The sequence below is a fragment of the Peromyscus leucopus genome, chromosome 9 (assembly GCF_004664715.2).
Source record: "Peromyscus leucopus breed LL Stock chromosome 9, UCI_PerLeu_2.1, whole genome shotgun sequence".
NCBI classification, from domain to species: domain Eukaryota; kingdom Metazoa; phylum Chordata; class Mammalia; order Rodentia; family Cricetidae; genus Peromyscus; species Peromyscus leucopus.
The window spans coordinates 13225625-13239088 of NC_051070.1; the positions used below are offsets into that span (position 1 = coordinate 13225625).

At 33.8% G+C, this 13464-nt stretch overlaps 1 pseudogene; it reads right to left on the minus strand.

The window, feature by feature from the left end:
- Positions 1-273: 273 nt before the first annotated feature.
- On the minus strand, positions 274-380 carry LOC114694139 (annotated as a pseudogene).
- Positions 381-13464: the final 13084 nt, after the last annotated feature.

Consider the following 13464-nt stretch of genomic DNA (forward strand, 5'->3'; position numbering starts at 1 on the left):
CAAATGTCTAATGTGTTGTCTTTTCATAAGGAAATGTTAAATCAGGATGAATAGTATCTAGATGTCCTAAAAATTGGAGATTATTTTATCAAAAAATTAATAAAACTAATTGATACTTTGTTGTAGTAACTGTGGTTCAAAATAAAGAAATGAGAGTTTAAAAAAATCATATTACACAAAAGCACTTTAAAACATGGCATTAACCCTAAGCCATATCATTTGAATATTTTTTAAAAAAAATATTGAAATATAAGTTCCTTCACTGATCCCTTCAAAGTGTCATTTGTTTTAAAATTTAGAGCTTTATACCAAGACTGCAAATTTTAATATTAACAAGACAGGTTCTTCACTTGATCTTAGCCAAAAGGCCGAGAAGCGATAGGTTCTTCATTCCAAAGTAAAACAAGAGATAGCATTGGTATCCCACTAAATTATGAATCTAAGATAAATTATTAGTAAATCCATGCTATGCCCATCTTTAAAATACAGATTTTCCTTTTGTCAAGTATATTAATAAACCAAGATAACATTAGTCTGAGAGAAAGTAATATTCATAGAAGTGAATATTTAAATCTGGGTAACTAAACACCAAGAGAAGAGGTTCCCTGAAGGCTCAGGCTTAGGGGACAGGAATATGTTGGTCAAGGTGTACAAGGCTATTGTAGAAAGGAGGAATTGACTATAAACTTACTTCTTTTGGTAGTGAATATAATTAATAATAATGTATAGCAATTCCAAAATTCCTACAATATTTTTTTTAGATTTTATAATTAATTTAATTTTTCATATCAGCCGTGAATTCCTCTGTCCTCCCTCCTCATGCCCCCCTACCTTCCCCCCAATCCACTCCCCATTCCCACCTCCTCCAGGGCAAGGACACCCCTGGGGATTCAACTCAGCATGGTAGATTCATGTTACAATAATTTGTTTAAATTTTCCCACTAAGAAAATCAAATATGTATGGTAATAAGTATATTAATTAAATTTATTTCATGATTTGTCATTTTATAAATACACTAAGCTTGATTTAGTCTATGTACATAAAAAAGTCTTAAAATCTTAGAATATACTAAGGTGACTCATACTTTTTTCTCTCCTTATTTCCATTTTGTACTCTTCCTTCTTCCAAAAAAATACATTGTATGCCTCTCTTGTGAACTATTCATTACTAACAAATTCTGGGAAAGGGTTGGTCATTATATATATATATATATATATATATATATATATATATATATATATATACCAAGCTCCAATGTATAAAGACCAACCTACGGTCACATGATGATTGTGATTAAATGCCATGGATCTTAAAAAACAAAGCATAGCAAGAGAAAAAGTTAAGGTTGTGGGGATGGGATTAGTAGTGCTGAAGGTATGGAATATTTAGGTAGCAGGTATATCAGATAGTGGGAGCTGCAGTAATCAGAATACACTTTATACAAGCATGAAATTGTCAGATTACAAATTCAACTACTAATCAATCCTTTACAATATTTTCATTAAAACTGAATAAACAAAATAGCAACTGCACTCTCAGATTTATTAATTTGGGCTCTCAGTGTATTACATGGTTAAAATAGTTGTCCCTGTTTCCCCTTAGCTTCATGACAAGTTATGCTACTGATGCTTGCTATGTAAAGCAATAGAATCCTCAAGAAAAGAATACAACAGTCTTTTCATATGAGTTTGGTTTATTCATGATTAATAAAAAATGAAATTTTAGATATTAAATCTAAAAATTGTGAAAAGTATCCATAGAGCATGTGTATTATGATTTGGTATTTGGTGTATATTTCCTGTACCTTGAGGTAGGCTATCTAATTAGAATTACATGGTTTCCCCTGGCAGTGGTGGTACATACCTTTAATCCCAGCACTAGGGAGGCAGAGGCCAGCAGTTCTCTGTAAGTTCAAGGCCAGCCTGATCTACAGAGTGAGTTCCTGGACAGTCAGAGCTACACAGAGTAACAGTGTACAAAAAAAATTACATGAGTTCATCTCAGATTTTCACATTATAAAAGTAAATATCAGACATTTAAGCAGAATTGAAATATTTCTCTGTCTTATTTTAAAAGTAGAATGTTAGTCTGCTAATATCCTTAAAGCAAATAGAAGAACATCTTCTAAAACATTCTAAACTCTGAAAATTGGAAGAAAAATATTGGTTAAAACTGTGTTCAAAATAGAATAAATAACAGAAAAATGGAAAAAGAGTGATGTAGAGAAAGAAAGGGAGAAATGGAGAAAAGATTACATTTTTTTTTAAGTGAGAATGTCCCCCATAGACTCATACACTTGAATGTTTGGCACTCAGTTAGGAAGGATTCAGAGGTACTGCCTTGTTGAAGGAGGTGTGTTACTTTGAAGTTTAAAAAGCTCATGCCGGTAATTTCCTTTTAGATCTTTGTCATTCTGCATTCTCAAGATTTATGCTCTCGGCTACTGCTCCAGTACCAAGCTTACCTGTCCAATGTCAAACTCCCTGCACTGATGGGGATAGACTCATCCTCTGAAACTGCAAGCCACAAACAAATGCATTATTATGTAATTTGCCCTTGTCATGGTGTCTTATTACAGCAATGTAAAAGTAACTAAGACAGATTACATATATAATAATATATTTTTATCACATGAAGATATTCTTGAATTAATTTTATATTTCTTCATTTGTTCATATTATTTATATTTTATGTATAAGGTATTTTCTGTCAGACTTAGCTGGTTCTATAGTCTCTGTCCAGAGGATTTCGTCTGGACTCTCCAGGCATCCCTTGTCTTGTGATACCTTTTAAAAGAATTTAGATGAGTCACACAAGACAGGCAGTGTGTTGCAGCTCATAATGTCATGTAGTGGGTAGCCATTCCAGCTTGGTTCTGGAAGTTCCAACCCCCATTGAGACTCTGGCAACTGTCACGCCTACGAGGCGGGGCGAGGGGAGGCGCCTGGGGACCCATTACTCTAAAACTCTAAAACTTGCTCCAGAACCTACAGTTAGTCTAACTGAGATTTAACTATCTGAGCTTTCTCACAGTACTCAACAGATAACATCACCCCCTAAACGGCAGGAAGCAATACTAAGAAAACGACGCCCCTTCTCCCTTAGGTTTCATAATTCTCAGGGTTATGGATGACGGTTATAGGGTTGGGGGTGGAAGAAAATATTAACTCAGTATTGTAAAAAAAAAAAAGGGGGGGGAGAAGAAATTGAACAGATGGGTATAAGATATGATGGTAAATCATTGTATATACTAGTAAACAAACTTAGTAAAATAGCAACCTTAGATAATTTGCACTGTAATTTGTACTGTTATAGATTCTTATATGTTGATACAAATGTAAACTATTTTTATACTCCTGTTCAAGATAATTTGTATATTGATACAAATACAGAACTATATTTGTTATAATGTACATATATTTCTACTCTCATTTGAAACATATTTATATTGATACAAATGTAAATTTATATCTGTCATACTTTATATATGTTCTACTTCTGTTTAGGATATTCGGTATATTGATATATATTTAAGGTTATTGTCATATTGCATATCGCACTATATATTCCTACCTCTGTTATAAATATCTTGTGTATTGTCACAATTTTGAAGTCATCGTTCTTCACCATACATTTGCTTATAGTCGCCTATGCCTGTCATCTCTATAGTTACGTTAGTTAGGTTATCGAGATTTACAGATACATAGGTCAGATGGGCAGGTAATCTTCAAACACTTCATAGACCTAGAGAATATGGCATTTAAATAACTTAGAATTCTGTTGACATGAGACACAATTGCTCCTGGCTGCACCAATTGATCCCGAGAGAATGTTGGGCTTCTAAGACATTTCCATTTGGAAGTTTGTCTTTTTGGCACAAAATGGCCTACTGGGCAAAGAACTGCCCTTGCCTTGATGGCTGACAGTACATATGCAATGCTGTCCTTTCTGGACAAGCGGGACACAAGGAAAGCGACCACTGTACTCTGCCAAGACAGGGTAAGATGGTCTTTCAGAAATCCTGCTTCTGAAAATGGTCTGTCAGATACTCTAGGCCTGTAGCCAATTTGAATGCACCAACAATGCTGAGAAACATTAGGTGACTGTCCACGCTGCCAGCTGTCTTGGTCTACTCTTGCAAGATTCCCGAAAGTTGCTTGCATCCATCTACCATTTCTCAGGTACCATTATGTTCCTTCTCAGGTCTTTGATGGGATTGAAGACTAGCAGTTATAGTTACAACTTAGTATATATAATATCTTAGATAGAACATATTAAGTATTAGATTCAGGTTCTTTAGGATAGGACACCTTTGAATGATCTTTATAACATGCTGTTTACCTATGCTCTATACTTCTCTGGATTTTAGTATGTGTTTCTTGCTTGATATTGTTTGCATTGGTTGTAGTTCCATCTTATATAGGTCATTATCTCTCATTATTTCTGGACAATATTTGATAACCATTCCTTTGTATATAGTCTTGTATTAGTTTAGAACCTTCTTATTTAGACAAAAAGGGGGAGATGTAGTGGGTAACCATTCCAGCTTGGTTCTGGAAGTTCCAACCCCCATTGAGACTCTGGCAACTGTCACGCCTATGAGGCAGGGCGAGGAGAGGCGCCTGGGGACCCGAGAGCTGGATGGGCGAGCGCTCTCGCGGGGCGCTCTCAGTGCCGGAACGCTGACCGGTGGAGATTGACTGTGCAGAGCTCCGGAGAACACCGCTGGACTGCATTACACCTTCCCCAGACCCTGCGACCTACCCATTACTTAATTTGTGAGTTACGCCATTAAATAAATATCCTTTTAACTACGTGGAGTGGCCAAAATAATTTCTACAATAATGTCATGTCTTTTCAATCTAGAGATTCAACTCATATTTTCATTTGATCAGCAACCTAAATCTTCCACTTTCATCTCTTTGTGATTTTTAACTATGGATGATGAGAGTGGAGGCTGCCCTCAAAATTTGACCATTCTCTTTTTATTAGAACACCAAATTTCTTCCAGGTAAGGATTTAGAATAAATTTAATTTCTCATATGCACATATGCAATGTGGTTCCTGTTTCTTCTTAAAAATTAATGTAAGTGAAATTGTGTCTCCTTGTAATGTCAGAAGCTGTCTCCTTAAAGTCTCAACAATATGACTGCCAAAACACAGTTATAAGGGTAATGAAGTGAAGGTAATCAGGAAATAGAAGAAAACAGTGGAACTATTGGCATCAACACTGAGCTCCATGGTTTACTCTGGATTGTTCTGTTCTAGGACGCTGTTATGTTTAATATAAGATGAAGTAACTCCTTCTCATTTCTTTGCATCTCTGACCCCCTTTCTTCCTTTGTATCATAATTCCCCTCCTCTATTGATTTATACTATTAATGAGGAAATATTATTTTTTTGCATTTTAGGAGCCACATTTGTTTGCATTCCTTAAATGACATTAGTATTGAGGGAAGTCATCCATATTTTTTTGTTAAACATTGAGTTTGTACAGATTATACTAGAATAATGAGTATACTAGTATAACAATTATACTAGTATATATGGGTGGACATCTATGACATGACCTCAAGATTTTCTGTTATGTTAGGAGAGCAAAATAATAGTCAAGAAAAATTTCTTTTCCACATATAGTAAATCAATTCATTGATTATTTTCTTCTAGAAATTTTGCTTATAGAGATGAATTTTTAATCTCATGAATATGCTTGATTGAGGCATCCAGATAATCTCAGAATAAAAGTTTAAAACATTCAAGCTCTTACTTTATTTGAGATTTAACTAATGAATTATTTTGCATTGCTTTACCACAGGAAAAGATTATGCAGTGCATTTATATTGATGCTTGCTTTGGAAACCTTTGTGATATCTGTGTTCCCAGGCTTTGTTCTATTAGCTGGCTGCAGAATAAGCATTTTATTCCCTTTGAATGAAAACAAAATATTAGATTATAATTTTTACAAATGTTATCATGATTTTCCATTCTAGAATTGTATACTTGTATATAGACACTCTTCAATTTCAGCAAGATTTTTTTAAGCACAAGGTTATTTAGCAGAATATATCAATGAGTCTCAAATTAACGTTAAGGAGAATTTAACTAAAATAGTAAATAAATAAGGAAAGAGGAATATAAGAATGACTCATCAGCTAAAGGCAGTTGCCACCAAGCCTAAGAACCTTAATTCTATCCTTGGAACACATGTGGTAGTTGGAGAGAACCAATTTTCCCTAATTGTCCTCTGATCTCAGCATGCACACTATGGCATGGTGCCCACGCGTGCACATGCACACACACACACACACACACACACACACACACACACACACACACACACACACTAAAATAAATAAATGTAATAAATTTAAAGTTAAAAGTTTACTTCAATTTATTCTTTGCTGGCCATTATATTTCTTACACAGGAAAATCAATTATCATGCTTTAAGATTTTTCAAGGATGAACAGTTATTTATAATATGTATCTTTTGAGCAGAATGTGATATGAGAATCTTTCGCTTGACCACTATAACAGAGTTTGAAATATTGCATATCTTTTTATGTTATATAGAAACCCATTACATGTTAATTCAGAAATCATATTTCACAGCTTCCATTTTCAGATCACCTCAAGACCAAAATGTAAAGATTCTTTTCCTTTTTATCCTGTCTAGATGGTCAGATGAGTATGAGCGAGGGTGCATTGTTTAGCAATCATCTGCTTCATGCTTTTGTTATGATTCCTCTTCTCAGTAGAGAATGGTGACCCCCACTCTTTCTTGTTGGTTCCTTGGCCATTGCCACCTCTATTCTTTTGTGGTATGATTGCTTACACTTTCAGGAACAATTTTGGTTACCTCATTTAGCAGAGAAAAAATAATGTTTTTCCCAAAACTTGTACAAACACTCTACAAAAAAGAAAAAACTACATATTTTTTCTTTGGCAACATAAAGAAAGGTCTAGGAAAAATTATCAGGTTCAAGTTTTTGTTTCCCTCTGTAAAAAGTTAGTTAGGATCCTATAATTCTATTTTTCTCACATTGACAGAAGATATAGATAGTTTGGTGATAAATGCATTGCTCTGTTCTTCTGTCTTCCAACAACTGTGTCAGGTAGTATGCATAAAGCCCAATCTCAATTTAGAATCATAGGTGTCACACAATAATAGAGACTTGTTAATAGTATCAAAATTGCTATGATTGTTGCATTTTGGACTTAGTATTTTAATGAACATTTTATTAAAAAAAAAAAATGTCCTGGTTCTAGCAACCACAAAAAGCTAAGCTCAGCCACTTGTCCAACTACTATTATGGGAATTGCACCAAAGATAACCACTCAGACACAGTTTATAGCCAGTTGGAAATCTTTATTCTAGCTGGCAGGGTTACACTTAGCTATTCAGGAACCAAGTGTACCTTGGTTTAAAGGCAAAAACCACATCCTGGTATTTTGTTCAGCAGCTCCAAGGGGCGAGTCAAGAGTTTTTGTATTATTTATTTATTTTGTCTTGTGACTTAATTTGTCTATTTAAACTTTACTCTCAGGTTCATACTCAAAAGAAGAACTTGAAGTTGCTAGATCTTTCTATTCGATAATTTTCTAATATGTGTATTAAATTCCATTTATCTACTTTTCATCCATACTTGTTTCTTTACTTGGCAAAATATGGAAGCCAAGATAATGCAGAGGTTTTCCTATCTTGGGCTCTTGCATTGGCCCATATGAGTTGAGCTAAAATTTGATCTCCTTGATAAAGAATCCCATGGAAAATTATTCAATTTCTTTCTAGGAAACCAAGGCCAAAATGCCAAGGCTAACTTAGTTTCTATAAAGCTGTCTGCTTATGCAAATCTCCCCTGTCAAAGTACCCACTTACTCTATTTTCTACTAGTTCTGGCCATGATTATAACTCCGGCCCACTCTGGAAAAAATAATCTGATGAATTACTAATTAGTTAGTCTCATTCTCTGAGAACACTGATGAGATTTCTACAAGATAATCTGCTCTATAACATAGCCTCTCCAACATAGAGAATTATTATAATTAGGGGACTAGTCTGTTTTTTAAACCTATGAATGAAATTTAGGGGAAATGACATCGTTTTTGTCCTCTTCCTTGAGGTGAAAAGAAACATCATCCTTGAGTGATAAGTAATTCCCATATGTTGAAGAAAGCAGGGGAGGGAAGTAAAACAGCAGATGTTTAATTAAGAAAAAGATGTCTGGTTTTTATTACTTTTATTTACATTGTAGAAATAAAATGGTAAGAAGTCAATACTTATTAGAAAAAAGCAGCTTCTCGATTCTTATTACTTGAGAAATGGTATATTTTGATAATAATGTCAATATCTATTGAAAACACATACAGAATTGAGGTTGCTATTTTAGTAGTTTGTAAAACAGAATACAAAATATATGTGTGAATATGAAGTTGTATGCACTATAAGAACAATGACAGGAGCCCAGGAGTACAGAGTGTTGTAATCTTAGCAGCAACTCTATCAGTTTCAATTCATTTGTGGCTAGATTAATAGTAGATAGATCACTTTATTAGTATAATTATTGGCTTAATTTATCTGAAGAAAATATCATTTTTTCATGAAACAAAACCTAGTAAATTCCCCATGCACAGCAGTATTATAAAACTAGTTGTAGTGAATTTTCTCTCCCTTATATACCGCCTCTTTGTTTTCTTATATATTTTCATCATAGTCTTTGAACACTTAGTGGATATATTTTCAGAATGGATTCTTACTATAAATACTTACCTAATATCACTACAGATACTACTGTGAAAATTTTTCAGTTGGTCCTTTTAAATACCTTTACTTTATTTAATAACATATGAATTATACTAGGTAATTAAATAAGGTATTTTGATACAATCAATCAGGGTGAGCATTAAAGCATCAGCTCTGTCAACCGAGGACTTGAGTATCTGTGGACAGGAGAAACAGAGACAAGAAAATAAGTACTAGAGCACAAGACTCTAGGTTTCAACATCAAACATAAATGTCACTGTTGCACCCAAACAGTCACCTTCTTCTTTCTTTATTACATGGATTCTTCTGTCCTTTAACTTAGCCCCATGGTGCTTAGACAGTATAGGCTCCTTGCAGTGGCATCTAGAAACACTAGTACTTCAGGAGGTAACTTAGTTTGATTAACTATTGTGCTAGATATTTCATGTGTCAAGTTGATACAAACTATTTTGGAAGATGAAATCATTTTGGAAGAAAAAATATCAACTGAGAAAATACCCCACCAGACAGGACTTTTGGACAAGTCTGTGATTTGTTTTCTCAAAAGATGTTGAATGTACACAGACTCAACCCATATCTAGGTTATTATTAATTTTACGTAACTGTATAGAAGCTTGTCATGCTGATGTTATTGTTTGATTTTTTTCTTTTGCAAATCTTGGACAAAGTGCTCACTTCATTTTAAAATGTGAAAATTAGAAGGGATATTTGTTAATTGAATTTCAATCTTTTCTCATTCCACAAATAGGTTCATTCATTCTACTTTTATACTTATTTTAGAAAAGAAAAAATAAAATCAATGGTACCCGTTGAACCATGGTGAGGCACAGTTTATGCATAAGGTTGTAGGAGATGAGAAACACAGTCATGGGAATTTGCAGATGGGGAGAAAAATTGGCTTTACTCCAACACTATAGACACACGTGTGTAGGATTTATAATGAAGTTCAAGTTGAGTTTAATAAATGAAAAATTATTGGTAAATTACAAAATGGGAAATAACAGATTTCAGGAAGATTCTAGCTAATTCTTCAACCTAGCAGGAATCATACTCCAGCCAATTCAGAGTAACTGGACATCACCTGTGGGATGCTGTGTAGAATCTAGACAAACAGCATGGGTTTGAGCTCAGATGACATGATGGGAGTAGCGTTCTTTGCAGAATGACATAGCAACAAGTCTTTGCTAGAACTACCTGATCAAAGTTTAGGTAACCAAAGCATATTTGTCAGGATGAAGATGATCCAAATTTATGGAGACCAAATGCTTTGGGCAGGTTTTACGGTTAAAAAAATTGGAAATGATTACCTCTAATAACAACTTAGAGTATTAACAGAGTCCCAGATAATTTAAGGAAAAGAATGAATCTTCATCTGTGAGCACGGGAAGAAAAAGGACTCTCCTCCATGGACTGTAAACATAATGTGTTCTGGTTAGTTTTTTCTACTATTCTGGCACTTTTGTGCCTCAATCCTGCCACCTGCTGGTATTTGATGGGAGAATTGATGACAAATTTCAAATACTGTGAACCTTTGGAATCTTATGTGGTCAAGAAACTTTTAGCTTATTCGTTTGTTTTCACTTCTTTTGTTGCTTATTTTTAATTTTTGATGGGAGAAACAGGATGAATATAATGATTTGTGGGTCAGAATTTGGAAAGGATTTTGAGAAAAAAAGAAGTAATATCAAAATGTATGAAAAAATATTGAAAAGGTTTAAAATACATTTTCTCAGAAATTATACATTTTTGAAAGATTCCATGAATATAGTTATTGAATTAAAATAAGGAATATCAATAAATGTTTTAAGCAACTTTGATATTTTTCTTTCCACAATTCTAAACAAGGTTTTCAATAATGATGCCTGGAACATAAAGTTATACACATAAAAAAGTATTTTAATGGAAGTTTCTAGTAATAAGTCCATGTATGGCTATTAAAACTCTTTGAAAGTATTCCTTTTCCCTGCTTTATCCAACTTCTTGTGCTCCATGCCTTCTCTGCTAATTTGGACCAAGGAAGCAGCCACTGCAGAGTCACATGGGGAGATGCTATTGTATTTTGGCTGTACAATGATCATACAGAAGTCGGAGCTAAATCTGTACCAACACAAATTATAGGGAGACTTAATTATGGTTTGCAAGGAAACATATATGATTATAATTGGGGGAATTTAAAGAAATTTTGCCACATTTGGGAAGAAAATCTTTGTCTCATGAAAACTGATTCTTTTTTCAGGAGCACACAGGCAATTATATACTCAGAAACATAAGTGGTACAACACTGATTAAAGGCAAATGGTACTTGGAAAAGACCACTTATTAGTCACAAGGCCTCCCGCCCCCTTAAATCAAGATAATGTCTTGGAAAAGAACACAGAATTTTCAAGACATAAAAAACTAAAACATCAAGAAATTAAAATGATATCTTGTATAAACTATCCATTGTTCGTCTTTTATAAAAATTGTAAGTATTTACTCAGATTAAATCAAAATCAAGAGAGTACATGAAAAGTGTGACTTGAAGTCAGGATGGCAGTAGACCCATTGAATGAGCTCATATCCATGCCATAGCTTTAGGTACACAATAAAAAAAAATGACTCATTGTCTTCAAGTCACTTAGCAGAACAGAGGGACTGAGAAAATGGGTATTTGAATTTTAGTGAGGGCTGTGAGAAGCCCTGCAAATGAAGAAGAGAGGAGAACATCAGAGAGAAGTGGAGAAAGAAAGTCAATCTCCTAATGGATTATTGAGCTAAAATGGCTGTCTCTAATATAATTGGTGAAGAGAGAGTTTTAGGAAGATCCTATTAAGAATCATTGAAATTCTCAGCAAATTGTGACAGGAAAAAATAGGTTCATTAGCTCCTGCCTTAAAATTGAATAGCTGTAGGACCATGGCATCTCAAATACATCTCCATTCTACCTGCTTATATACACTAAACCACGAGATGAGATGTAAGTGGTAAGATGTCAGAGTTTATACTCTAAAGCTATATTTGCATGAATGCACAAGGAATTAGTCTTACAACGGCCAATGCAATGATAATGAATAAATGAGTTGTACATTATATATGTATGTGTTTAATACAAAGCCCCCAAATTAAAGTTGCCTTTTCTTATTGTAGTGGTTAGATCATCCAGATCCGTGGCAAACGTATAACAGTTGCAAATAGAGAATGTTTTTGTTAGTTTTTTCTTAGTGTGTATTAAGTAAAAAAAAAAAAATGACTACATGAATTTACATATGTAACAACCATACTTACACAGAAGGCATTGCATGGCACTCCTCCATGTGTACTTTTTTACTTTCTCTCTGTCTTTTCTTGCATGATATTCCCTGAGGCTTGAAGGGAAGAGATGGATATAGATGTCCCATCTATTACTGAGAAGTCACAGTCACCTATTTTTAGATTTGAAAAGTTGTGATTATTTGCACTAACCACTAACCACTATTTCTCTTACTAAGGTTGGAAGAAACACAAAACTATAGATATGAATATAAATATGTTGAAGACACTTTGACTGTATGACCAGTTAGCAGAGCAGTATCAGTAAGAGTTGTCACATTTATGCTCAATTCAGAGCAGCTATAGTTATCTTCACAAGATAGCACTAGTTAAATACTTGAGCATGGATGAGACAAGTCTCCTGACTTAGGAACTATTGGCAGGTGTTAGGTGCTGTGGGAGGAAAAGGCATTTTTCTAAGGTGCATGGCTTTTGATAGGTTGCCATGTCACAGTGGGAAACGTCACATCCATAACCATGTTCAGTATTAATTGTATTCAAGTAGCTACAAAAAGGCAAAAAGGAAGATATGAAGTTGGAAAGGAAATGTTTTGGGGAAAGCTAAGACATGTTCCATAAGAGCAATGGGAGGATTGATGACTTCAAGATACATTGTATGTGTATATGCAACTTTCAAGGAATAAAAATAATATGCTATCACAATATAGACATGTAAACTGTGGTTTGGAAATTAATCTATTTTCTTTTAAATATATATACTTATTAATAATTTTAAAAAGCTAATATTATTGTTTTATGTGTGAAATCAACCTGTTTTCTGTTTTTAATGTGTTTTTGTATTTTGTTTTTGATAGTTCATTTGTTTGCATGTATTGACATAAACATATAATTTTGGACCTTCAAAGGACTACTGATGCAACTACATGCTTACAACCAAATTTGCTGTATAATACTTATGTTCTCTGCATTCACAGTGTACGGAAAGCTGACACTGGAAACTGCGAAATAACTAGTACTAACAGGGACTATTACAAGTTTCACTATTCATGGAAATGTAGGAGATTTGATAAACAATACACAGGGTGAGTATATGTCTTTGTTTATGGGGCAAATCAAAGTCTGACATTAAATGAGTTGAGTCAGTATCTTGACTAATGTCTCATTATTTTCTTGCTCTTTTCAATGATGTATAGATTAACAATATATGATGCGGTTGTGTAGTTTCCTATTCAAGTCAGAAAAAAATGTTATTTTTTGATTTTTAGAAATATATCATTAAATAAAGAGTAAAGGTATATTATTATTTTCTTTTGATTATCATTGAATTCTTTCAGTTTTCATTTGAAAATTCTTATACCTAGATTCATAGAGACCCTAATAATGAAGGTATGCAAAGATAAAATTTCACAGAGTAAATGATAGGATTTTTCACTATGTTTTTCATAACATTAG